Here is a 25,391-nt window from a genome sequence, read left to right as displayed (position 1 = left end):
AGGGAGGAGAGGCTCGGTGGCGAGGCGGGAGGGCTGGAAGGTGAGGCGCGCGCGGGGGGGGGGCGGGGCGCGCAGGTGCACGCGGGCGGCGGCCGCGGGGCTGCAGGTGCGGGAGGCGGGAGGCGGGAGGCCGAGGGCCCGGCCGTCCGCGTGCTGCGGGGCTCGCTGGCCGCCGGCGGCGCCCCCGTGCGGCTCGGGGCGCGCTTCCCCTTTCTCCGGGGCGGGGCGGGGCGGGGCCGGTGACGCGGGAGCCGAGGGGCCGCCACCTCCCGCCCATCCCGCGGCGCCCGGGCGGGGGCGCGCCGAGGCCGGGCGCGGGGGGTGCGGGCACGTCGGCGTCCACCGCAGGGAAATTTCTCAACCTCCCCAAACGTGAGACTCTCAAGCCCAACCGTCGCTTGTCCCCCGAGGCACCGAGTTGATGGGAAGAGAACGGCGGAGTGGCCGCGGGGGAGCCCCCCAGTTCGCGAGAAAAGGGCCTGGCCGGGCCCGGGGGCGAGGGCGGCCTCTGCACCTGCCTCGCGGCGCGTGCTGGGGGCGGGCGCAGCCGGGGACGGTGACCCCTCCGTGCCGGCCTCGCCTACTAAGTGTGAAGAGGTGCACAGAGGCCTGTCCTCCTGCCGAGAAAAAGGGGCGACCACTGCCGACCGCACCTACCCCGCCGCGGTGTCATCGAGCGTCTGCCCGGCCCCTTTGAATGAGACAGAAATAACCGTGAGCTGCTCGGGGAACGCGCAGAGCGCGCGGCTGTGTGGGCCGCTGCGGGGCTGCCTGACCCGAGGCACCTCCCGGGGGCGCCTGGAGAGGTTTTCAAAGTACGACCTTTGGGCCCACCTCAGAGACCCTGAACCAGAAGCGATGGGGTGGAAGCTCCGGCCTGTGCTGCTGTTGCAAAAGCTTCGCCAGGGATTTTGCTGTGGGCGCTTGGTCAGGAATTAGGAAGTGGAGGAACTGGGTTCTACTCGGTGTGACCACTGGACGAGACTTAAGCACGGTGGTGCCTCACCTGTAAAGCAAGTAACCTGTAGCCTGGTTAAGATAACTGCCCGGTTAGGATGATAAAGGTATAGAACGAACAAAGTGTTGAAAAGCGAGGAATCAGAATAATGATCCGAAGTTCTGGTCTGGTGGCAACAAAGGACACATGCTTTGGTTCTGGAAGTGATGTTTGGATTAAGTGGGAGGGGGATGGGAGCATTATCCCGCTGGGGAGAGGGGGCGTTTTCAGGTTGTCTTATCTCTAACAGTGTTGGTGTAAACTGTAACTCAGAAAATCAGAATCACCTGGAAGAAATGCAAGCAAGCTCCAGCCTGCCCCATCTCTGGGTGATGGCCTGAAAAATGCACCACGTGTATTTATTTCCTCTTCTAAAAAACCAGAGGCTTTAGATTATTTTCATCTAGGCAAATCAAGAGCCAGCCAGTAATTGCCAATGTGCCCTGCCCTGTGGTAGCCCCAGTTAGGCTAAAGGCTGCATGTTTCCCTGCTAGATGTGAATTTTGGTTCCATTACTCAACAAATCTATGTGGAGAATCTTGATGTGCCAGGCATTTTAGAAAAACACAAAGATGAATAAAATGCTGTTTTTTGTTCTAGCTATCTCTTGCTAGTGTAGGAGACTAATGTGTAAAACAGGCCACAATATAACCGGGTTAAGATAATAATAATAAAGGTATAGAATGAGCAAAGTGTGGCCCAGGAGAGAGGGCAGCCCCATCAGCCTCAGGGGAAGGGCACGAGTAAGAAGTGACACTGGAGCTGGGTAAACAGCACCCTTCTGTAAAAGCTTTGAGAAGTGAGGATTCTATGGGTAGTCAAATCTGTGTTCTTATTTTTCAATCTGATGAAATTCTAGTGTAATCATATGCTGACAATCTAAAGTAGAAATGACTTTTGGTTTCATGATGACTCTCTTTAAAATTGACTAGGCTTTCTATCGTTTTATCTCTGTAAAAGTCTCAGCTGTGTCTAAAGTTAATCCAAGAAAGGAATTTAAAACACACACACACACACACACAACTTTTTAATGGGTCCTGCATTCTTAATAAATATTTAGCTCCACTTAAAAATAATATTCAGACTAAAGTCTCTTAGTTATATGTACTTTCAAAAATGTGCTTTTTTTGTGGGGTAAATTCTCGCTGTGTTCATTAGGAAAGCTTAAAATGGTTTAGTAGAGGAGAGAGCATAAAAAGGAAAGCTGCAAGAGGAATAAAAAGAATAATTAGGAGGAGGAGGTCTAGAAGAGAAAGGACTTTGATAGAACTGGTGGTGGGGAGGGGAGTACTTGTTGGGAGGGAAGAGTACAAAAGAAATAGGTAAATCAAACCTGGCCACCAGCGTCTTCAGGCCTCCATTAGATATGTATGGACTCTTAGTTTTCAAAGTTATTTCAAAACATAGAGGGAGGCAGTATGATGTAGGAGTTAAAGCATAAGACTCAACAGTTCTGAGTTTGGCTGGTGACTTTAACTACCTGTGTCTGCTCATTTGTAAAATGAGGATAATGTGATCTACAGGAGACTTGTGAGGATTAACAGCTATGATGCTTAGGAGGCACCTGGCTGTGATAAGGCCTCAATCAGCAATGGCCTCTGCTCTTGCTGTTCTTATCTCCCCTCACTTGATCCTAGTGGAAGCACCAGTGAGCTGGGCAGATAGCTCTGTCCTCCTTTTCCAGTTGGAGTTGGGCCAGGCTGGTTTGCAAAAGTCATCTAGGTAAAAGGGCAGCTGAACTGAAGGGAGAAGCTCCATCTTTTGCAATTTTGTGTCTATTTCCCTGGTTCCACACTGTTGCTGATGGGGTTATGGCCAGAGTCACCCCTCCCTGGGGTTTAAAGGAGCAAAGGCTATAATTGTGGGTGTCTGTTACAACTACCCCACTAACACCAACACCCGGTGACTCTCCACTTCTCATTGTTCATTGTTGATGTCTATGAAAATTTATATTTTTCTTAAGCTTATGGATGGGATTGGGAGAGGGAGACCGTGGAAAAGCAGTAAGGAAGTCCTATATGGAAGGGCTCTAAAAGGGGGAGCCCCTCTCTCCAACTTCCAGTAATGTGTTGTAATATTACTAGAAAAGTAGCCTTATTGCTCAGCGACTTAACTGCTTTCATCTGCAGCTGGTGGTTCTGGTGCAAAAATATTTCCTTGCACATCCCCTGTCACACATGTCTGGTTCCTGGAGAGGTGGGGGGAAGGGATCATGGCTCATAGATCATGGCTATGTAGAGACCTTATGGATGTGGGTCTGATTTTAATTAGAATGTTAATTGGTAATTTGCAATGGAAAAGTATGACCAAGAATCTCTTCGATGTAAAACAAGGATGCAGAAAAGCATAAAAAAGAGAATGTTTTGGAGAGTAACCCCCAGCTTTGGTTCATTTTTCTTTTTTACTTATTGAAGGTGTGCCTTTAACCTTCCTTCATGGATCATCTTTCTCTTTTTACATGCAAAGGATTATCAACTTTATAACACTCAGTTTAGCATTTTCACCATCTCAAGCAATCAAAAACATACATGCCTAGGATAGTGTTGGGTGCTGTGGGTGACCCTATAAAAATCAACAGTCCAAGAAGCAGTGAAGAAATGAGCAGTGGGGTGAACGTAAATAGCAAACTGGTATAGCACCATCTCCCAAAAGGAGGGGACCAGAGTGCTCTCAAAAGGTTTGAGAAAGCTTCCTGGAGGACTGTAGCCTCCCTGCAGGGGTCAGAATGACATTTCAAACTCTGGTCACCTGAGGATGCAGGAACAGTGGGTGGCATTAGGGATAGCTGAAGGAGTAAGAGTACAGATAACTGGGACCTTGAGGCTCATCCCCCACAACTAGTCACCGGTGTCCCGAAAGACTAAAGCAGGTTTATTTGCTGGGCAGCCTCTATGGGAGAATCCCGGTGGAAGGCAAAGGTTCCTCTACCAATTACAAGGCTCCCTGAAATTCACCAGGTGTCTTAACAGATTTAACGATTAGTTATGATAGGCATTATCTGTTGAATACATTTGCTAGGTATATTGAAAACACCTAAGAGGAAGTTTGGATTGGGGCTGTGAAGAGCATTTAACAAAGTATAAATGATTCTTCCCTATTCTTGGAGAGGAGTTTAGACATCAAGAAGTCATAGGATCCCTAGGAAAGGAAAGTAGAGGGGAGGTGTCTGGAGAGGACTTTGGGACCTTTGTTATCAGACACAAAGGCCCTTGAATTCTGCCCAGATTTTAGCTGGACCTGTGGGGTCTGAGTCACACTAAGTAAACAAATCAGAATCTGTCTAAAGCATCCCATTTTTAGATTATTAATTTACATCTGAAAGATGAAAGTGACTTGCAGGACGATTTGCTTTTTTGAAGCAGGCTTAGGCGTTCACGTTATGGCAGAGGAAACTAGTTAAAGGCTGGAGGGCTACTTGTTGAGAGAACAGAAGAGTTGATTGATCTCCGGGATAGTGTCATGAAACCACCGAAGCCTGTGATCCACCCTTCGCCAGTTAGGGAACCAGCGGCTCGGCTCGGCTCGGCTCTCCTTTGCAGTGGTAGAGATGCATTGACTGCAATGGTCTCCCTTTCCTGGACTCCCAGATGACCAGTCTTTGCCTAGATTTGTCAACTACCTGTCAGGTATTCATGATTTTGATTTAGTTATGACAATCTCTCTTAAATTGGAGGTCATTTTTCTTAGGAGAGATTCTAGTATGTGAAAATTTACTTTTGAGGACTATTTTGGCAACTACACCAATTCTAACTTCAGTATGTGTATGAATTTTGAGTCACTCTAATTAGAGATAACCAAGTATTGACTGAGCCAAAACTTAAATTGAGACCTAGCTGAAGGCACAACTATAATACTCAATAGGTTCTGAATTGGCCATCAATTTGCACAAGTCCACAAACCTGAAGACTAGGTTAAAGGAAGATAGGAGCAACATCTAGCAACATCTAGAGGTAAGAGAAATGGAGGTAGGTGGTGTGGAAGAAATGGGATGGCCTATGGCACCCCCCCCATACACACACACAACAGCCCCTGACCCCAGGGGCCCAATTACTTAGACTGAGTTTGGGAGGAGGGGGCCCAGAAATGAAACTGATGAAGCTAATTTCTGTGTCATAAAGCAAGAGAATCAAAGGGAATATAGTGTCTTTAGCAGCTTGAAGGTTTGGAATTTGGAGGTACATTGGAAGGTGGCACCCAGGGCAGTTCTCTGGAGCATTGTGAGCAGTGTGCCTGCATGAAGTTGGTATTGGGCTTGTATCCCTCTTACCACTGATGGAACAGCCCTTGGAGAGCCCTTGGCTGGGGACACGGATGGGGTGGGTCTGTGATCAGAAGAAAAATTGTTTAATCCACATATTATCTGATACAGAACAAGATATTTATAATTTGTTAATGTTTGAGAAAAATAAGAGTAGAAAGTTTTTTAGCAAGCAAGAGGTAAATAGAACACTGCCGTTATTATCAATTTGCAATGTGCAAAATGTTATGTACTTTGTATAGGTGTTGACGTTGCTTGGTAAATATATTTACCAATATATAAAAAAATATATTAAGTTGTTCACACTGATTCTCTGGAGCCCAAGGGATGCCCAAGAGTGGACGTGGGTTAGAAGGAGTGAGGGAAAAGTAAAGTGAAATCTCTTTTACGTGCTGCTGCTTCAACTCCTCTGATTTACTTCTGTATGTTTTATAAGTTGAGCTGCTGCTGTATCATTATGAAAAAGTATATCTGCTTTCAGAAGCAAGAGTGCTACTATTATAAGAACTTTCATATGTTGCATTTTAGCCCAAATTATAGGGCTACCATTTATTTGGAACATGAATCTATCTCTGTGAATACAGAATCCAAATCAAGACATTGGTTATATAATTGTTCAGGGGGATCAGGTTTTTTTTCTCTTTGGCCTTGTTACCATTAATCATCAAAATGTAACTTTGGCTTTCCTAAAGTCACCTGTACTCATGATTTATCTCTCTGGCAACTGTGGTTCTGTATCTGGAGACGAGCAGGTCACATTTCTCTCCTTGGAGCCTTAGGACTTTGCTAAGGATGAATGTGAAGAACAGAGTTCTGGGCAGAGTGGGGATGCACCAGCCAGAGGGTCTCAGATAGAAGAGACTAGAGAACCCAGCCTGCAGTGAGGAGAGAGGATTGCAGGCTTCAGAGTAGGTGGAGGTCCTGGGAGAGAAGGATGCAGGAGAAAGAGGGATCCTAAGGAGCAAGGTTTGGGGACAAAGGTAATTGTATTTAAACCATACAACTCTCAATCCATATAAACACAACCCCTCACATTAAAGAATGCTGAGGCCATGTGGTTTTGTACAGTGAACCCAGCAGGAGATGGTGGGTTGTGATTCGCGTGCTTCTGTTCTTGGCTTTGTGACCTTTGAATCTGCTTCCTTATATGTAAAATGAAAGTGTTAAACTAAGCACTTGGCGAGCTTCCTTCTCTGCTGAATACCTTGTGTCTTGGCAAGTGTGTTTTCATGAATAACTATGTATATGAAGGTCTGTGGATGTGCCTCTCAGTGCTCATTTCTCGTATTTCATATTTTTCCTAAAAAGAAATGAGACATTCCTTTTTCTGTGTATGTGATACCACCATATAGAGAGGATATTTTTCAATAGAAAGTTCCATTTTTTTTGAATGTCAACAAAATTTGAATGGAATCTTTCATTATGACATCATGTTGTGAAAAAGTGCTGGGTTAATGCATTTTCCCAGTGTTTTACTTCAAACCCTGAGCTATATTAGATAAAAGATAGAACATTAAATTTGCATTATAATTCATCTATTAAACACTGCAGTTCATTTACAAATTTAAAATTTGCTGGAAATATTTTAGTAAAGAAAATAGCTCTGGTATAACTCAGACATGAATACAAATGCACATTTTTTCCTTATATAAATATAAAGGAAGCTTGAAAGGATGTTCACCAAACTTAATCCTGGCTACCTCTAGGAAATGGACTATTAAAGAAGCCAATAAACTTTTAATTTTTATGTAGGTCCTTTTGTATTGTTACAATGAACACATATTTTTATAGTTTAATGTGTGATTTGTTATGAAATGAGCCTTCATGATCATAAAGTGTCTTCCTTTATTGGATTTGCAGACCATGGTCACCATTTGACATAAGTAATTTATGTAATTTATAAGTAATTTGACATAAGGTTAAATAGTATCATTTTGTTAGACCATGTAGGAAAATAGATACCTCTTCCATTAGAAGAGTAGATTCTGGGGTTAAAAGTGTTCTTTTTGGTGTATATTTGGACAGAATTCATGTGATAATTAATATAAGCAAAGACTTTTCTCCAACCACTTAGACTCTTAAACCTAGAGATGACAAATGAATTTCATCATATTTGGTTGTGGCTGCCTAGAGGGAAGAATCCAGAGGTCCTGTCTATGTTCACTGGACAAAAATACCATGATCAATAACTGATCTGTGTATTTTTTCTGATTTATCAGAAAACTGTCCACTAACTATGCAAAATACTATCTCAGGGTTGTGAGATTGAGTCCCACCTCAGGCTTCTCACTGGCCTGGAGCCTGCTTGAAATTCTCTTTCTTTTCTTCCTTCCCTCCCTTCCCCTATATATCACCCCGCACCCATGCTCAATCGCTTGCTTGTCCTCTCTCTCAAAAAACAAAACCAAACCATGGCAGTAAAATAAATGAAGCAGTATTTTTTCAGACTCTTGTTTTAATTTGTTAGAATGAAATCAGTATTTTAAAAAAGGTTAGAGTGCATCACTATTAGTAAGATAAATATTACGTGAACTACATGAATATGTTTGTATTAGGTTGCAACATGAAATTTTCCTTACTGTTAGTTGTGGTCAAAAACATTTGAAACATTGGCTTAACATTACCTTACCTAGGTACTGTTTGTGACAAAAATAAAAGTAGATGATTATCCTTAGCAATCATTTGAGTGTGTGTGTTGATTACCTAAAGGGATCACAGCAATTAAGTAGAATTTTTGTGATGAAAATCCTAGTGGAAGTTATTTGGTATCTGAATATATGCCTGAACAGATTTTTTTTTTTTTCATTAAAGAAACACATGTTGCAGTTACTGGTTTCCCTGTGTCCTATTCTTTTGTTTATTGCGGTTTCCTGTATTGAGTGGTTTCGTTATTTTTTTGAAATAACATTTTGCAATTTAATTGCATGATAGAGAAATTTGGGGAAATAAATTACCTATTTGAGGCAATAGCCTATAATCTGATTATGCTAACGTCTATAGCTGATTAGACTTTAAGTTGTTAAATATAACCTACTAAATTGTTTTAAAATTATTTTTTCTACTTAATTCCTGAATGTTTGCCAGTGGATTTTGCCTGAGGATATTATTTGTAATAAAAGAATAACAGATATAGTTCCCTAACTTGGGGGATTTCATAGACAGTAGGAAAATGTTGTTAATTTGGACAATTGGACTGATACTTTGGAAAGATAAGAGCTTATTGCTACAATAGTTGTGAAAAGAGATTTTGAGAGTTTTAAATCTATGTAAAAATACATAGATTTTGGTAGCACTTAAGAAGCTTATTTTTCTATGTTGTAGTTTGTTTCAGAGATATGTATAGAAATTCAATTATTGAATTAGCCAGGACAGAGATTTAAATATTATATGCTTGCTCTTTGCAAAGCATGGTCTTATTCCCTTGAATAAGTTTATGATCTAATTATGGAGACAGAAACGTAAAAGAAAACTAGCTTCAAAAGAGGGTAAAGACAAAAAGTATAAAGAGAAAAACGCTCCTCGGAGGATAGAGAACAACATACAAAAGATAAAATTTAGGGATTCCAAGCAGGAAAGCTAAGTGAGCTCTGGTTGCTGGTATCAAAGACTTTACAGCAGGATTGCATTATAGGTCCATTTAATTTACTTGAGTTCAACCAGTCAGGATCAAGAGAAAGAAAGAACAAATCAATCAGTGCAGGGGGTTGTACCCAGTTTTCCAGGCAGTAGGTGTATGTGATGAGAAATGTGAATCTCACGTCCCCTTAATTGGTCTTCGTTCCACTCAACTCTCATCAGAACCACAAATATTTTTAATTCAACCTAGATTCCACCCCACTTTCAACGATCTGACCTCCTACCTCATTAAAAAAAAGGTGGGGGTGTGGACTATAAATTGTGAACTTGTGAACTGCTTTCTTCCTGAGTCTCCTTCTCCATCCCTGCATTTATCCTCCTCATCTCCAGCCTCAGAAGTATCTTTCATAGTCAGGACCTGTCTTCACTGCTGTAGGACTTGACTCTCACGTAAACCCCCCATCCTTGGGATCCCTGGGTGGCGCAGCGGTTTGGCGCCTGCCTTTGGCCCAGGGCGCGATCCTGGAGACCCGGGATCGAATCCCACGTCGGGCTCCCGGTGCATGGAGCCTGCTTCTCCCTCTGCCTGTGTCTCTGCCTCTCTCTCTCTCTCTCTCTGTGACTATCATAAATAAATAAAAATTTAAAAAAAAAAACCCACCCTTATTGTCAGAGGATAGCAGTTCAGAGGACAAAAACTCCTGGCTTTGGGGGGGCACCTGAGTGGTTCAGTCGTCGAGCCATCTGCCTTCCACGCAGGTCGTGATCTCCAGGTCCTGGGATCAAGTCCCATGTCGGGCTCCCTGCATGGAGCCTGCTTCTCCTTCTGCCTATGTCTCTGCCTCTCTCTCTGTGTCTCTCATGAATAAATAAATAAAATCTTAAAGGAAAAAAAAATCCTGGCTTTGGGGCCAGAGTCTGCCAGGCTGGAATTTGAGTTCGTACTTTTTAAATATCTGATCCTGGACATGTTACTTAACTTCTCTAAGATTCAGTTTTTCCATTGGGAAAATGGGACTAGTACTAGAACCACCATGACACAAGGCAGGTAAAGGGATTGGAGCAGTATCTGGCTCAGGCTTTCAGTGACTGTTTCTATCCTTCCCACCACTACTATCATCAACCTACTAATCTCTAAGTCTCTACTGGTTTTCATTCCCTAGTCCATATGTTTGCGGGAAACATGTCCTATTCTGGAAAAGAATAAAGCCAAACCTTCTCTTTACCCTGGGCCCTTTCCAACCACCATCATCTCTCCTCTTCTTGCCCAAATGTTTTTTTTTTTTTTTTAATTTTATGTATTATTTCATGAGAGACACAGAGAGGGAGAGAGGCAGAGAGGAAGGCAGAGGAAGAAGCAGGCTTCCTGCAGGAAGCCCGATGTGGGACTTGATCCTGGATCCTGGGATCACCCTCAGCCAAAGGCAGACATGCAACCACTGAGCCACCCAGGCATCCCTTACCCAAGTGTTCTAAAAAAATATTTAAGGTTAGCTGTCTCTAGTTCTTCACCTCCTTTTCTTTTCAGATATGGTTTTTAATGAAATAATGACAAGATACACAAATTATACAGTATTTTCTATTTTTTAAAAAAGATTTTCTCTTTAAGTAAGATAAGGGGATCCCTGGGTGGCTCAGCAGTTCGGCGCCTGCCTTTGGCCCAGGGCATGATACTGGGGTCCCAGGATGGGGTCCTGGGATTGAGTCCCACGTTGGGCTCCCTGTGTGGAGCCTGCTTCTCCCTCCTCCTGTGTCTCTGCCTCTCTCTCTCTCTCTCTCTCTCTCTCTCTCTCTCTCTATCATGAATAAATAAATAAAATCTTAAAAAAAAAAGACAAAAGATTTTAAGTAATCTCTACACGGGGGGGCTCGCACTCACAATCCCAAGATCAAGAGTCGCATGCTCCACTGACTGAGCCATCCAAAATTTTCTATTTTGAGTACTCTGAAACCCTCTGTCTTTACTACTTCCTGTTAACTTTGGAGTTCTCGTGAGTTCCTCTCTAAATCCTTACCTCCTCATTTCCCTTTGAGTATTACCACTAGGCAAATTTTTATATTTATCATTCCCTTCACAGTTTACCTTTTTGTGAATATTGTTTAGCTTTATAAGTAGAATTATGATCTATATTATCTAGAGGCTGACTTTTTTGAACATAACTGTAATTATGTCCATAGTTTTTAAAGATTTATTTATTTGAGAGAGAAAGAAGGGAGGGGAGGGGTGAGGGAGAGAGAGAGAATCTTAAAATTTTTAAATTTAAATTCAATTTAATCAACAGTATTGTATTATTAATATCAGCAGTAGAGTTCAGTGATTGATCAGTTGCATGCAACATCCAGTGCACATTACTTCAAGTGTCCTCCTTAATGCCCATCAATTAGTTGCCCCATCTCTTGACCCCCTTCCTCCCCAGCGGCCCTCAGTTTGTTCCCTGTCATTAAGAGTCCTATGGTTTGCCTCTCTCTCTGATTTCATCTTTTTATTTTTCTTCCCTTCCCCTTTTTCATCTGTTTTGTTTCTTAAGTTCCACATATGAGTGAAATCATATGGTATTTGTCTTTCTCTGAAGGACTTATTTCTGTTAGCATAGTACCCTCTAGTTCCATCTACATTGTTGTGAATGACAAGATTTCATTCTTTTTGATGGCTGAGTAGTATTCTATATATACTATATAGTATACTATATATATAGTGTATATATATATATAATGGAATACTATTTTCTATTTTTTATATGTATTATATATATAATGGAATACTACTTGACATTTTTTCTTTATATATATATATATATATATATATATATATATATATATATATACACTATGTATAAATATATATATAGTATATATAGTAGTATTCCATATATATAAAATGATCTCAGAGTCGTGAGATCAAGCCCTGGGTCAGGCTCCACACTGGGTATGGAGATGTGGTATGTGTGTGTGTGTGAGATATATATAAATATATATCTCACATCTTCTTTGAGAGAGAGAGAGAGAGAGAGAGACTCTCAAGCAGGCTCCATACCCAATTTTTGTGCTATCAAAGTGGTTGTGCTATTGGATACTTCCATCAGAAGTATAAATGTTCTTGTCAGACTTTTAAATTTTGCAGTGGGAAATGAAACCTAATTTTTTTTCTTTCTTTTTTTAAAGTAAGCTCTACCCTAATTGGGGCTCAAACTCATGACCCTGAGATCAAGAGCTGAGAGCTCTACTGACTAAGCCAGCCAGGTGCCCCTGGTATCTGACATTTTAAAATTTATGTTATCTGATTACTAAGGAAGTCAACCATCCTTTCATTTGTTTCTCAATCATTTCAGTTTATTTTTTAGTTAACTAAAACTTTAGTTTTTCCCAGTGTTATTTCAGGTGGTTTATTTCTCTTTTATTTATAGTAGTTCTTTATAATTCTAGGATAAGAAGCCTACCTCCAAATTTGTGATTTGTCTTTTTATTTTATGTCCTTTTCCCCTCCTCCAGCTGCTTTGAAATTTTTTCTTTGTCATTGGTTTCCACCAATTTGATTATGATGTGCCTTGATGTGGTTTTCTTTCTTAAAAATTATATCTCTTACTGAGATATAATTCATATGCCATACAATTAGTCATCTAAAGTATATAGTTCTATGGCTTTTGGTAAATTCATGTAGTTGTACATCTATCATTGTAATCAGTTCTAGAACATTTTCATTATCTAAAAAAGAAACCTGTTTCCCCCAATCCTTCCATCTCCCCAGCCCTAGGCAATTGCTAATCTGCTTTCTGTCTCTATATTTGCTTGTCCTGTGCATTCCGTATACATGGAATCATACAATATGTGGCCCTTTGTTGGTTGTTTTTTTCACATAGCATAATATTTTCAAAGGTCATCCATGTTGTAGCATCTATCAATTCATTTCTTTTTACTGCTAAATCTTTGTATGGATCCATTTGTCAAAAAAGACTATTCTTTCCTCATTGAAGGGTCTTGGCACTCTCATAAAAAAAATTACCTGGCCATATGTGTATGGGTTTGTTTTGGGACTTTTGATTCTATTCCATTGATTTATATCTAGTCTTATGCAAGTACAATATTGTCCTAATTACTGAAGCTCTATAGTAAGTTTTGAATTAGGGATGGGTGAGCCCTCCAACTTTGATCTTGGTTTTCAAGATTGTTTTGCTTATTCTTGTTCCCTGGAATTTCCATAAGAATTTAGGAGCAGCTTCTCAATTTCTGCATAGAAGTTAGCACAATTTTTATAGAGATTGTGTTAGACTTGTAGATCATTTTCAGGTGTGCCATTCTTTATTTCTAGTAACATGTTCTCATTTCCTTCTGAGTCTTCACTGGTAGTGCCTTTAATGCTCATATTTCAGCTTCAGTTTAGTGAAGACTTTTTTCCTTTCTTGTTTTTCAAATTAATTATTTGAGGGAGAGAAGGGAAGGAGGGGGGGACAGAGAGAGAGAGAGAGAGAGAGAGAATGAATCTCAAGCAGACTCTCTACTGAACAAGGACTGCAATATGGGGCTTGATCTCAGGACCTGAGATCATGACCTGAGCTGAAATCAAGAATTGGATGCTTAACTAACTGAGCCACCAGGTGCCCCAGTGAAGACTTTCCCTATCATGTTTGTCAAAATTCTTTTAGTCTCTGCCTACTGCCTGATTCTAGGGCTCTTCCATATTTGTATTTGTTATAACAGCATACCATTTCCAGACACCAAAGTCTATATTAGTTTTCTATTGCTGCCATAACAAATTAACATAAACTGAGTGGCTTAAAACACCTATTTTGTTACCTCACAGTTCTGTAAGTCACAAGTCTGAGCTGACCCTTCACTAGCCCTTTAGCTTTACTTCTCACAACTCTGTGTGTCTTCTAGGCTCTGGTTATAACAAGCGGCTGGTAGTTCCCTGTGTAGGTCATTTACATGTCCATGCACTGCTTCTGGTCTTGCCTTTACCTAGTGTCTTAGTTCAAGCTGTTATAATAATTACCGTAGACTGGGTGACTTAAACAGCAAACATTTATTTCTCACAGTTCTGGAGGCTGGGAGTCCAAAATCAGGGTGCCAGCCGGATTGGGCTTTTGATGTGAACCTTCTTCCTGGTTATGTCCTTACATGGTCTTTCCTTAGTATTGCCATCCCAGGCAGCTAGTGAGCTCTGGTCTCATCATCCCCCATAAAAGTTTTTGAGAATCCCATCATTGGGGCTCTACCTTCATGACCTCCATGACCTCATCTAAACCTACTAATCTGAAGGGCCCACCCATAAATACCATAATATTTGGGAATGAGACCCTTACCATGAATTTTAGGAGGATACAAACATTCAGTCCACAGCATTACACTCCTTGCTTCCCCAATTCCTTACACATAAAATACATCTGTTGCATCCCAGTTGCTCCAAAAGTCTAAACTCATTCCAGCATCAATTCTAAGGTCCAAAGTGTCATTTAAACCAGCTATGGGTAAGTCCTATATGATTTAGCATGAGGCAGAATTTCACCCCAGCTATAAACCTGTGAAACCAAACAAGCTCTGTGGTTCTAGCCTATGATGATGGGACAGGCATGAGATAGACCTTCCCATTCCAAAAGGGAGAAATAGGAAAGAAGGAAGGGATAGTGAGTCTCAGGTCCATAACCAGGAGTGCATACTCCCTCAGACCTTAAGGTTTGAGAATAATCCTCTTTGGCTAGACAGTCTACCCTTAAGAATCACTGGGGCAACAATTCTGACTCTGAGATTCTGCTAGGGAATGGTGGTTTGTGTCCCTGCTTCTGGGCAGCCCCACTTATACAGTTCTTCTGGGCAGTGTTCCCACCCTTTGAAACCAAGGTAGAGGTAGCCTTGCTCCCTGGGTCCATGTATTCCAGGTCTGTGGTGGGAGTAGCTGCCCTGATTATCTCTGAATCCCCTTCGGTGTGCTGCTTCCTTTGTTTTGAAGAATAGTGCGTGTTCACTGCCAAATAATTCTAAGGTCCTGTAAGCTCTGAGAAGTCTGACAAAATGAAGTCTGCCTTCATTTTGTCCCACCGCTGTTGAAACTGGCGGTCCTCCTGCTGGAGTGGCTGATTAGGTCACTAATCATGGTTCACACCCATGCCCTAATCTTATCAAATGGTCAGTCAGACACACACTACGTGTTCTCTTCCAAATGTGCTTTCTCATTTTTTTGCAAGATGGATAAGATGAGAATTTTCCAAATATTTAAGTTCTCCTTCCTTTTTGCTTAACACTTCCTTCTTCAATTTATTTCTCTCTTCTCACATTTTACTATAAGCTATCGGGAGGAACAAGCCGCTCCTTCCAAACTTTGCTTAGAAATCTCTTTGGCTAAATATCCAGTTTCATTGCTTACAAGTTCTTCTTCCACAAAACACTGGTATTTGTCCATGGTCCAAAAGCACATTCCTCATTTGTGTCTCATCCTTATCAGAATGGCCTTTACCATCCATATTTCTACCAAGATTCTGTATGTGATTACAGACGGGTTCTCTAAGAAGCTGGAAGCTTTTTCTATGGCTCTCCTCTCATTCTGTGCTCTCACCAGAATCTCTTTTAAAAGTCTCTACAAGGGATGCCTGGGTGGCTCAGCAATTGAGGATCTGCCTTCGGTTCAGGGGTGTGTTCTGGGGGTTTGGGGCATTGGGCTCCCTGAGAGGGGAGCCTGTGTCTCTGCCTCTCTCTGTATGTCTCTTATGAATAAATAAATAAAATCTTTAAAAAAATAAGTCTCTACAAGCAATCTTGGCTTTTTCTAGCATACACCTCAAAATCTTTTGCAGCCTCTACCTGGTTCCAAAGTCTCATCCATATTCTTAGGTATTTGCCAAAGTACCGCCCACTTCTTGGTACCAATTTCTTAGTTCAGGACACTAAAACAGATAGCTATTGTCTGGGTGGTTTAAATAATGAACACTTCTCCTGGTTCTGGAGGCTGGAAGTCTAAGATCAGGGTGCCAACATGGTTGGGTTGCTGGTGAAGACCTTTTATTCCCAATTATATCCTGACCTAGCCTTTCTTGCTTTGGGCATGTAGACAGAGAACTCTGGTCTCATCATCTCCTTATAAGGGCATTAATCACTGGGACTCTACTCTCATGACCTCATCTAAACCAGAGTATCTTCCAGAGTCTCCAGCTCCAAATACTATCACATTGGGGATTAGGACTTCAACAAATGAATTTGCATGGAACATAGACACTCAATCTATTGTATCTTCTGTCCTTGCCCCATTCAAATATCTTTATCTTCTAAATGTATAGAATAATTTCTTTTAGAAAATTGGCCTCTGCTGCTGAGTTGAGCTAAGTGCCCCAATGCTGTGTGTCCATAATAGCGTGTAGTTCTTCACCTTCACTTACCATGCTGTATAAGAATTAGCTTTCACGTGTCAGTCACCTTTATAGACTGTGCCTCTCAACAACTCCCAGGGCTTAGTGATTGCCTGGTATGTAGAAGCAACAAAAGAGTGTTTGGACTGAACTAGACAGAGGAAATGAGGACTATATTTGACCATAGGAGAGGCTAAAACTTCTGTCAAATACAAACTAAAAGCTTCAAAACAATTTTTAAAAAGTTGCAGTAAGTGACAGAGAGAAGGTTGATATATGGTATAATATATTTTAGAAAAAACATTCTCTCCAGTGCATAAAGGAGAAAAGTGATGACTGGTAAGTCACAAAAGAACAAATATAAAGAGCTAACAAAAGGTAGAAAATGCTTAGACTCACTAGTAATCGAGGTAGGCAAATCAAAATGATGCCATTTTTTTTTTCCTAATCACTTTCTCAAATATAAAGATCTTGGGGTGTCAGGGTAGTTTGCTTGGTCAGTAGAGCATGTGACATCTTGATCTTGGGGTCATTAGTTTGAGCCCCACATTGAGTGTAGTATTACTTTTTTTTTTTTTAAGTGTTGCCTATAATGCCTGCAAAATATCCTTACATATTGCTACCAGAAAGAGTTTAAGCCCTTTGGGAAAGCAGTTCCACAATCAATAGTCATAATGCTTAGATTCCTTGGCTGGAAGATTCTACTTTTAGATATCTATCCTAAAGAAATTATTTAAACTTTATTTAAACTTTAAAACTGGACTTTTATTTTTCCAATAGGAATATGCTAAAATGTTTTTCAATTCAAAAGTCACCAAAGAGTGGACAGTGAAGAAGTGTGCTTGCTCCTGTGAATCCCTGACACTAAGGTGTATGAAAAAAACCCTGTGTTTCTTTTCAGAGTAATATTGTTCGTTATTCAACCAAATGCCTGCATATATGTAGGGGGAGGGTGTATTATCCCCTCTCCACCCTCCATTTTTACAGAAATGTTAACACACTATCTAAACTGGTCAGTATTTCCATGTTTTACTTACTTAATACCTTGGCAATTTGTTACATGTCAGTACATGAAGAGCCTCTTCTTGGGGAAAGGTAACAGTCCTTTTCTCTAAACCCTTGACAGCACAATATGTGTTAAAGTCTTGGAATCTTTGCCAATGCGATAAGTGAAAAATCTCAGCATAGTTTTAATTTGCATTTCTCTTAAGATTAAAAGGAGTGTCTTTTAATAGATTTAAGAATTATCTGCATACTCTTCACTAAATGAATTGTGTCTCTTCCTATCCTTTGCTCATTTTTCTATTGTGTTGTTCTTTTCCTTACTGATCTATAGACATGCTCTCTACGTATACAGGAAATTAGTCCTTTATCATGCATCATAGCCACCCACCTCCTAGTTTGTTGTCTTGTAACTGTGCTCATGCTGTCTTTTGTCAGGCCAAAAATTTGATTTTGTTATATACTTGAATTTATCAATTTTTTTCATGGCTTTTCGAGTTTGTGTCAAACTTAGGAAGGCATTCCTCACCTCAAAAAGTAAGTTTTAAGTATACTGAACACTTTATATGAAAAGGGGTTTACTGCATTGATTGTGATTTTTTTAAACTGATAATATAGAGGTACAATAATTGAAGAATGGTTGCTAATTTAATATTGCTATACAGCAATATATATTATCAGTTGCAACCTGTATAAATAATATTTACAGGAAGCTCCTCATATGCCTATAAATGAATGTCTTAGGAAGATGTTTATGTTCAGATTGAGGCCAGAATCACTGTATCTATTCCAGATCCTTTCAATAATATAAAAAATGGAAAGTAATAAATGGAAGGCATATTAATAATTGTAATTAGATGGTAGGATGATGTTTATTATTACTACCATTTAAAATGTCTTCTGGTTCTTCTTAAACTTCTAAAACAAGCCTGTCTTTTTCTAGTAAGGAACATACAATATGGGTGATACTGATGGTACATGCATCATATACTATGTACTTTGTAGGGTCCGTTGGCTTTGACTACTTGACATTCTTCACGCCTTCAGCAGCCCATACGTGGAGCAAAAGAAAACCATGGTTGTTTGTCTAGAATAGAGCTAGTTTATCCAGATTTTCTTCTTTTCTTCCATTGTCAGATATCAGGATCTTAGGGAATGTTCTCTTTTATGTATTTCGCCATTGACAAAGTGCAGCTCAAGTTACAATGGAACCCTAAAATTAGCACGTAATAGTGATTTTTTTTTTAAAAAAAATTTCTCTCTTAAATTCTTCCTCCTAATAGTAGCATGGCTTTCTTTTTAACTTAAGCCTTTTTTCCCCCCTTTTTTGGTTTCTATGTCCTCATAACCCTTGATAGAGACTTTTTTCTTAGCTCTACTGATTTATAACTTACAAACAATAAAATGTAACCAATCTCACTATACAGCTTGAGTTTTGATAAATGTGTTTATCTCTGGAGCTGCCACCACAATTAAGATAAACATTTGTATTAGTTGATGACAGAGATTCAACTTTTTTTAAAAATTAATTTATTTATTTGAGAGAGAAGTGGGGGTGGAGGGGGAGAGGGAGAGAATCTCTCCAGCAGACTCCCTGCAGGGGGGAGGAAACAGATGTGGGGCTCCATCTCATGACCCTGAGGTCAGAACCTGAGCCAAAATCAAGAATTGGACACTTAATCGAACTGAGCCACCGAGGTGCCCCCAGAGATCTGACTTTTAAGAATATAGCTTAAAAGGTCTAATGTGTTTTATGCTAATATATTCTGGAGCACTTATAAGAGAAAGTTATTTTTAGAGTATTCAAAAGAGAGATGCTTCAAAAGTTAATGGCTTATACAGTAACTGTATATAGTTAAATAATTAACTGCATAAAAGACCTCTGCTTTGGTTATAGAATAAAATTATAATAAGTAAACTTGATAAAGACCTATATACACCCTCAGTTAAATTCTTAGAAGGACTGCAACTGCAAAGGGACAGTTCTATGCATTTGGGGAGTTGTGATTTCTTTATATTTCCTTGACCTTGTTTTTTCCTTAAAATTCTATAAGGTACTTGTTTTATTCCAGAAAATGAATGATACTCTAAGGCAATTGAGAACATCCAAATCCTTTCTTTGGGATCTTATTATATGTGGGTCTGTACCCATATCAGCAAGATTGGATAAATTGAGATAATTAGAAAGGAAATATAATAGTTTAGTAGACATGATTAAGATTTCCCCAACAGAGCCAAGTGTTTCCCAGTAAAGAGATTGTTTCAAAGATCTAACCTCATTTCAAAAGAGGAACACTTAAACACGCTTTCACTGTGGCACAGTCTCAGAACTGAATGTACTGGTACCTTTCTAGGTCCTTTGCAGTATGGTTTGGTGGGTGGTGGAGCTCAGGGGGAGTGAGGATCAGTGCTGTCATTTTGGCTGTTGTCATTTTATTCCCTCAGATTTCAGTATTTTATGCACCCTCTCATCTGCGCATTTGCTCCTTCTCCCCTGTCCCTTCCTACTATTCTTTTGTTCTGTTTTCTCTTCCTCCTTAGCCTCTTTTCTGGGAATTGTGAAAGCAACAAAAAGAAGGCTCTTACTTGCAATTTCACTTTTTACTCTGAGTACTTAGATTTAACTTCTTTTTTTTTTTTTTTAATTTTTTATTTATTTATGATAGTCACAGAGAGAGAGAGAGAGGGAGAGACACAGGCGGAGGGAGAAGCAGGCTCCATGCACCGGGAGCCTGATGTGGGATTCGATTCCGGGTCTCCAGGATCGCGCCCTGGGCCAAAGGTAGGCGCCAAACCGCTGCGCCACCCAGGGATCCCCCAGATTTAACTTCTTAATCACTTTATACTTCAGACAAAATGTTAATGCTAGGTTGTATTAATAGGCTTAATTTGCATTTGAGAAACCTAAGGTGAATTGGTCCAACCTGGAAATCTTCAATTGAAAAGTTACTTTTTCTTGCCTTTAAATAGAAAATTTTCCGCCTGCTTGCTAGTAGTTGCGATGATTTACAGGTCATCGTAGGATTAAATACTAAATTATCTTTTTTTTTTTTTTAATACTAATTGATCTTAAGCATCATTGAGTGCGTATGGAAGTGACCTAGAGATTAGAAATGTGTATATATTGTAACTTAAAATAACAGTTAAATCAGTAAACAAATCAGAAACTTATGTATAATTGAATTAATGGAAAATCATGGATGTACGCATTTCTATAGAAAAATGCCATCAGTAATTTGTTAGGTCATTTGTAAAGAAAATGTGCACAGCAACTGAGTGCCAGGTCTTTAAATTTGATAGCTTGGTGACTATCTTAGTTGGCTGCTTGAATTCCTTCTGAAGGTATAGTAGTATTAGTCTGCTGGGGCTACTGTCACAAAATACCACATACCAGGTGGCTTAAACAACAGAGATTTATTCTCTCATAGTTCAGGAAGCTAGCAGTCGAAAATCAAAGTGCCATCAGTGTTAACGTCTGGTGAGACCTTTCTTCTGGGCTTGTAGATGGCCACTTTCTTTCTTTTCTTTTTTTTTTTTTTAATACTTTTGTCCTAGTTTTTTTTTTTTTTTTAAGATTTTATTTATTTATTCATGAGAGATACAGAGAGAGAGAGAAGCAGAGACACAGGCAGAGGGAGAAGCAGGCTCCATGAAGGGAGCCCGACATGGGACTCAATCCCAGGACTCCAGGATCACACCCTGGGCCAAAAGCAGGCGCTAAACCGCTGAGCCACCCAGGGATCCCAGATGGCCACTTTCTCACTGCGTCCTCACTTACTCTTCTCTATGGTCATGGAGAGGGAGCTCCAGTGTCTCCTCATCCTTTAGAGATACCACTTACCATCAAATTAAGAGCCCACCCTAATGCCCGCATTTAACCTTAGTATCTCCCTAAAGGCTCTATTTCCAAATTCAGTTACATTTGGAGTTAAGGCTTCAATATATGAATTTGGGAAGGAGACATAATTCTGTCCATACAGATAGGATAAATTATAAGTAAATCACCATAAATATGCAATGTTACTGCTTAGGCTAAGATTGTGTGGACTGGTTGGCATTGTACTTTTTTTTTGTCTGAATCATAGAAAACCATTTTGTTATGCTATAGTTTAAAAAAATCTTCTAAAATTTACTTGCATCTTTTCTTCTACTAAATTTAAGCAATTTGCTGGCCAGGGACATAATTTATTGTGTACTTTCAAGTTTCTTTTGACTTTAACCTATGTTAAGAAGTACATTTTACATCATCATCCAGGACACACACACACACATCCCCAAAATAATTCCACCAAAGCAAAATATTTTTGTGGAAATTGCATTCTGATTTTGAGGGGCTGAGGGGCAGAGGAAGAGGAAGGGAGAGAATCCTAAGCAGGCTCTGTTCTTAGATCATATGCGATCTCAAAACTCTGAGATCATGACCCAAGCTGAAATAAAGAGTTGAATACCACCCAGATGCCCCTGCATCCATATTTTTTAATTCTTTCATTTCATTAGGGAAAAAAATGCTAGGTGTGATACACTGTATTGGCTCTATGACACACTAATGGTTTGTGGCTCATTATTTGGAAAACAGCGGCTTATTAGGTTTTGATTCACAGTACTTTGCAGAGCTCCTGGCACACAGTCCACTTTCTGTAAGTATGGAATATATGAATGAATGAGTTGGGTGAGTAATCAGGTGCTGGGGTAAATTGGAGAAATTCTTCAGAGGTAGGTTGTGTCCATTTGCTATCTATTACTTAGTATTCCTGTCAGACCAGGATTTCTTTTTCTTTTAAATACATTTATTATTTTTAGAGTATTTTTAGATTTACAAAAAAAGTTGCAAAGGCAATGGAGAGTTTCCAGATACCCAGAACCCAGTTTCCCCCATTATTAACATCCTAACATTTCTGTGGTATATTTGTCACAATGAATGGGCTAACAATTATATTATTATTAAGGCAACTCCATACTTTATTCAGCTTTTTAGTTCTTCCTTGATTTTCTTTTTCAGGATCCCATCCAGGAGAACACATTAAATTTAATCCTCATGTCTCTTTAGGGAACTGTTGGCAATGACAGTATCTCATTGTCCTTTTTTTTTTTTTTTTTATGACCTTGACAGTTTTTCAGAAGTATTGCTCAGGTATTTTGCGGAAAGTCCCTTAATTTGGGTTTGTTTGATGGTTTTTTCTTTTGGTTAACAGGCATTTTGGAGATGAAGACCATAGAGGTAAAGGAATAGGGCCTATGCTATGAGTATGACGTGTCACAGCCGATGTTTACCTAGATCCCCTGGCTGAGGTACTGTCCGTCAGTGCTCCAGTGCTACCCTTTATTCCCCTTTCCATACTGTACACTTTGGAAGAACGTCACTGTGTGCAGCCCACTACCTAGGGAGGGAGGAGTTATGTTCCCTTCCTTGAAGACAGGATATCTACATAAATTATTTGGAATTCTTCTACATGGGATTTGTCAGTACTGATATAAACGAGTATTTATTTTGGACCTTGGCTTGTAATTCAGTACTTTATGAATTATTTTGTTGCTCAAATTATTCCAGTTTTGGTCACAGGGAACTCTTTTAGTTTGGCTTCTGTGTCTCTCTGACATACTGCCATTATCATTTTGTTTTTGAGCACTTTGTTGTTTTCTGGCAATACAGGATGCTGGAGGTTTGTCTTGTGTTATTTCCTGCTCCAGCCCTAAAACCAGCGATTTTTTCCCAAGGGGGCTGGTTCCTTTTATTGGAGGATTGTATTCGAAACAAAGATTTGAGTGTTGGGTGTGCTCATGGTTACTGGGTGTTACTGCATCTGGGTCTTCTCAATAGGCAGAAGTAGGAAATGTTAACCTGTGTATCACATATACCTGTAACCATTTCTACATCTGTCCATATCTTTATTACGGTAAACATGAGTTCATAATGTTATCTCTGACTCTAATCCAGGACTACATGGCTTATTCTAGCCTTCCCCTCTCCTATCTGTAACGTCTCCACTCCAACAGTGAGAAAATCTTGGCTTCCATTATCACCATCTGTTTACTAATTTTTCATTCCCAGTATGCATGTACAGTGGTTTCAGAACTGTTAACTTGTACCCTCACGGGAAATAACTTTACTGACTGGAGTTCGGTGCTTATGTACAGTTTCTTTTGTCTTTAGTCATTTCTAAAGTTACTTAGGTCAACACCTTTTTTTTTCTCGGATTCCCTACAGTGAGTTTATACATTAGTAATACAGTTAGATTATTTTGTCACAGTCTGCATTCATGAGTCCCTGGCTGATTTTTTTAAAAAGTATTTATGCATACAATAAGGTTTACTTTTCATGCTGTATAATTCTATAGACTTTGTTAAATGCATAGTGTTCTGTATTCACTACTGTGTCACCACCCAGAATTGCTTCACCATCCTTAAACAACAACTCCTGTGCTTCACCAAGAGTAGTCGGTATTCTTCCCTCCCAAAATTTCTGGTGAGTTTAATCTGCTTTTCATCTCTTCAGCATCCCCTTTTCCAAAAATTAGGCGAATGGAAGCATATGGTATGTAGTCTTTTGAAACTAGATCCTTTTCTTTAGCAATATGCATTTAAGATTCTTCTATGTTGCATGAATTAATAGCTCATTCCTTTTGATTGTGGAAGACTATTTTATAATATGGTTGTATCATAGTTTGTTTATCCATTCATATGAAGGACATCTTAGTTGCTCCCAGTTTTTGGCAATTATGAATAAAGCTGCTATAAACATTTATGTGCAGATTTTTGTGTGGACATACGTTTTTCAATCAGTTGAGTAAATACCAAGGAGAGCAATGGCTGGATGGTATGGGTTGTTTATGTTTAGCTTTGTAATAAACTACCAATCTGTCTTCCAAAGTAGCTATGCTATTTTGTATCCCCACAAACAATGATGGATTATTGCCCTGCATGCTTGCTAGCATTTGGTATTGTCAGATTTTTGGATTTTAGCCATTCTTATAAATGTGTAGTGGTATCTTGTCTTAATTTGCATTTCCCTAATGACTAACGATGTTGAGTATCTTTTCATATGCATATATGCCATCTGTATATTTCCTCTGGTAAATGGTCTGTTTGAGCCTTTTGCCCATTTTTAAATTGGTTTTGTTGCTGAAGTTTTAAATACTCTTTGTATATCCAAATATAAATATTAGATTTGTGGTTTGCAAATATTTCTCTGTGGCTTGTCCTTAGCATATGGGTTTTGAAAGTTCTTTGGGTGATTCTGAACCTCTGGCTCAAAGACCCAGATCTGATTGAGACAAGAGCACTAGATCATCTCTTCTGCAGCTACCTTCTCCTCTCTCTTTCCATTTCTTACCAGTAAGCCTCTCTGGGTCTTGATCCAAGCCTCATCTGTAAAATGAGGAATATTAAGTTATCGTCCAGAGAGCAGGTATCTTTCAATTTTCAGTTCTATGATTCCATGACTACCTGACCTTTTGATACCCTCCTGGAATGCTACCAATATACAGTTAGATCTCCTTTCCTTTCTAATTGCTTTCACAAAGGAAAAGAACTGCATGATCCAGACATTGAGAGTCTTTAATTTCTTTGTGGAATTTTATTACTCCCACTGCCTAAAAGCTCAACTGATGGCATGCCAGAGTGAAATAAATCTGTCAGTGACTTTAAAATGACAATAGGACAAAAATCTACTGGATCATGTCTCAGAGGCACTGCTCACAAAAATGACCTCCATGTTTACCATGTATTACGAATTTTGTATGTTTGTAGGCAGGTGGGGAAACAATGGCAGTTTAGAATTTCTCTATATCCTTTCTCTATGTAATTATTCGATTATGAAAGAACAAACCTCTTTTTTCTTTTTTAAAAATATTTATTTATTCATGAGAGACACAGAGAAAAAGAGAGGCAGAGACATAGGCAAAGGGAGAAGCTGGCTCCATGCAGGGAGCCCAACGTGGGACTCGATCCCAGGTCTTCAGGATCACGCCCCAGGCTGAAGTCGGCACTAAACCGCTGAGCTACCCAGGGTGCCCACAAGCCTCTTTTTCTATGAAAGTTTATTTTTCCTGCAAAAATGTCCCCTGAAGGACAGAATAAGAAAGCAACTATAAGAAAATACTCACAAAAAGTAGGGGTACAGTATCTTCAAGATTATCAACAGATGAAATAATCTTAGAAAAGATATTAATAAACTTTAGTGACACAAAAAGTGCAGTAATAATTGCTAAAATTTCCTAACAAAATA

General features: G+C 39.8%; 1 protein-coding gene across 2 annotated transcripts in view; it reads left to right on the top strand.

Moving 5' to 3' along the window:
* The first annotated feature begins 285 nt into the window (after positions 1-285).
* PLAGL1 (PLAG1 like zinc finger 1) overlaps positions 286-25,391 on the top strand; it is a 109,662-nt gene continuing 84,556 nt past the window's right edge. For both annotated transcript variants that reach the window (XM_041743844.1, XM_041743838.1), the window contains exon 1: positions 286-1,064. The gene's annotated coding sequence lies outside the window, so the exon portion shown is untranslated. The remainder of the gene's footprint in view (positions 1,065-25,391) is intronic.

This window comes from Vulpes lagopus, chromosome 2, assembly GCF_018345385.1.
Source record: "Vulpes lagopus strain Blue_001 chromosome 2, ASM1834538v1, whole genome shotgun sequence".
NCBI lineage: Eukaryota > Metazoa > Chordata > Mammalia > Carnivora > Canidae > Vulpes > Vulpes lagopus.
The sequence above is the reverse complement of the archived record's forward strand: the minus strand, read 5'-3'. Positions and strand labels throughout refer to the sequence as shown.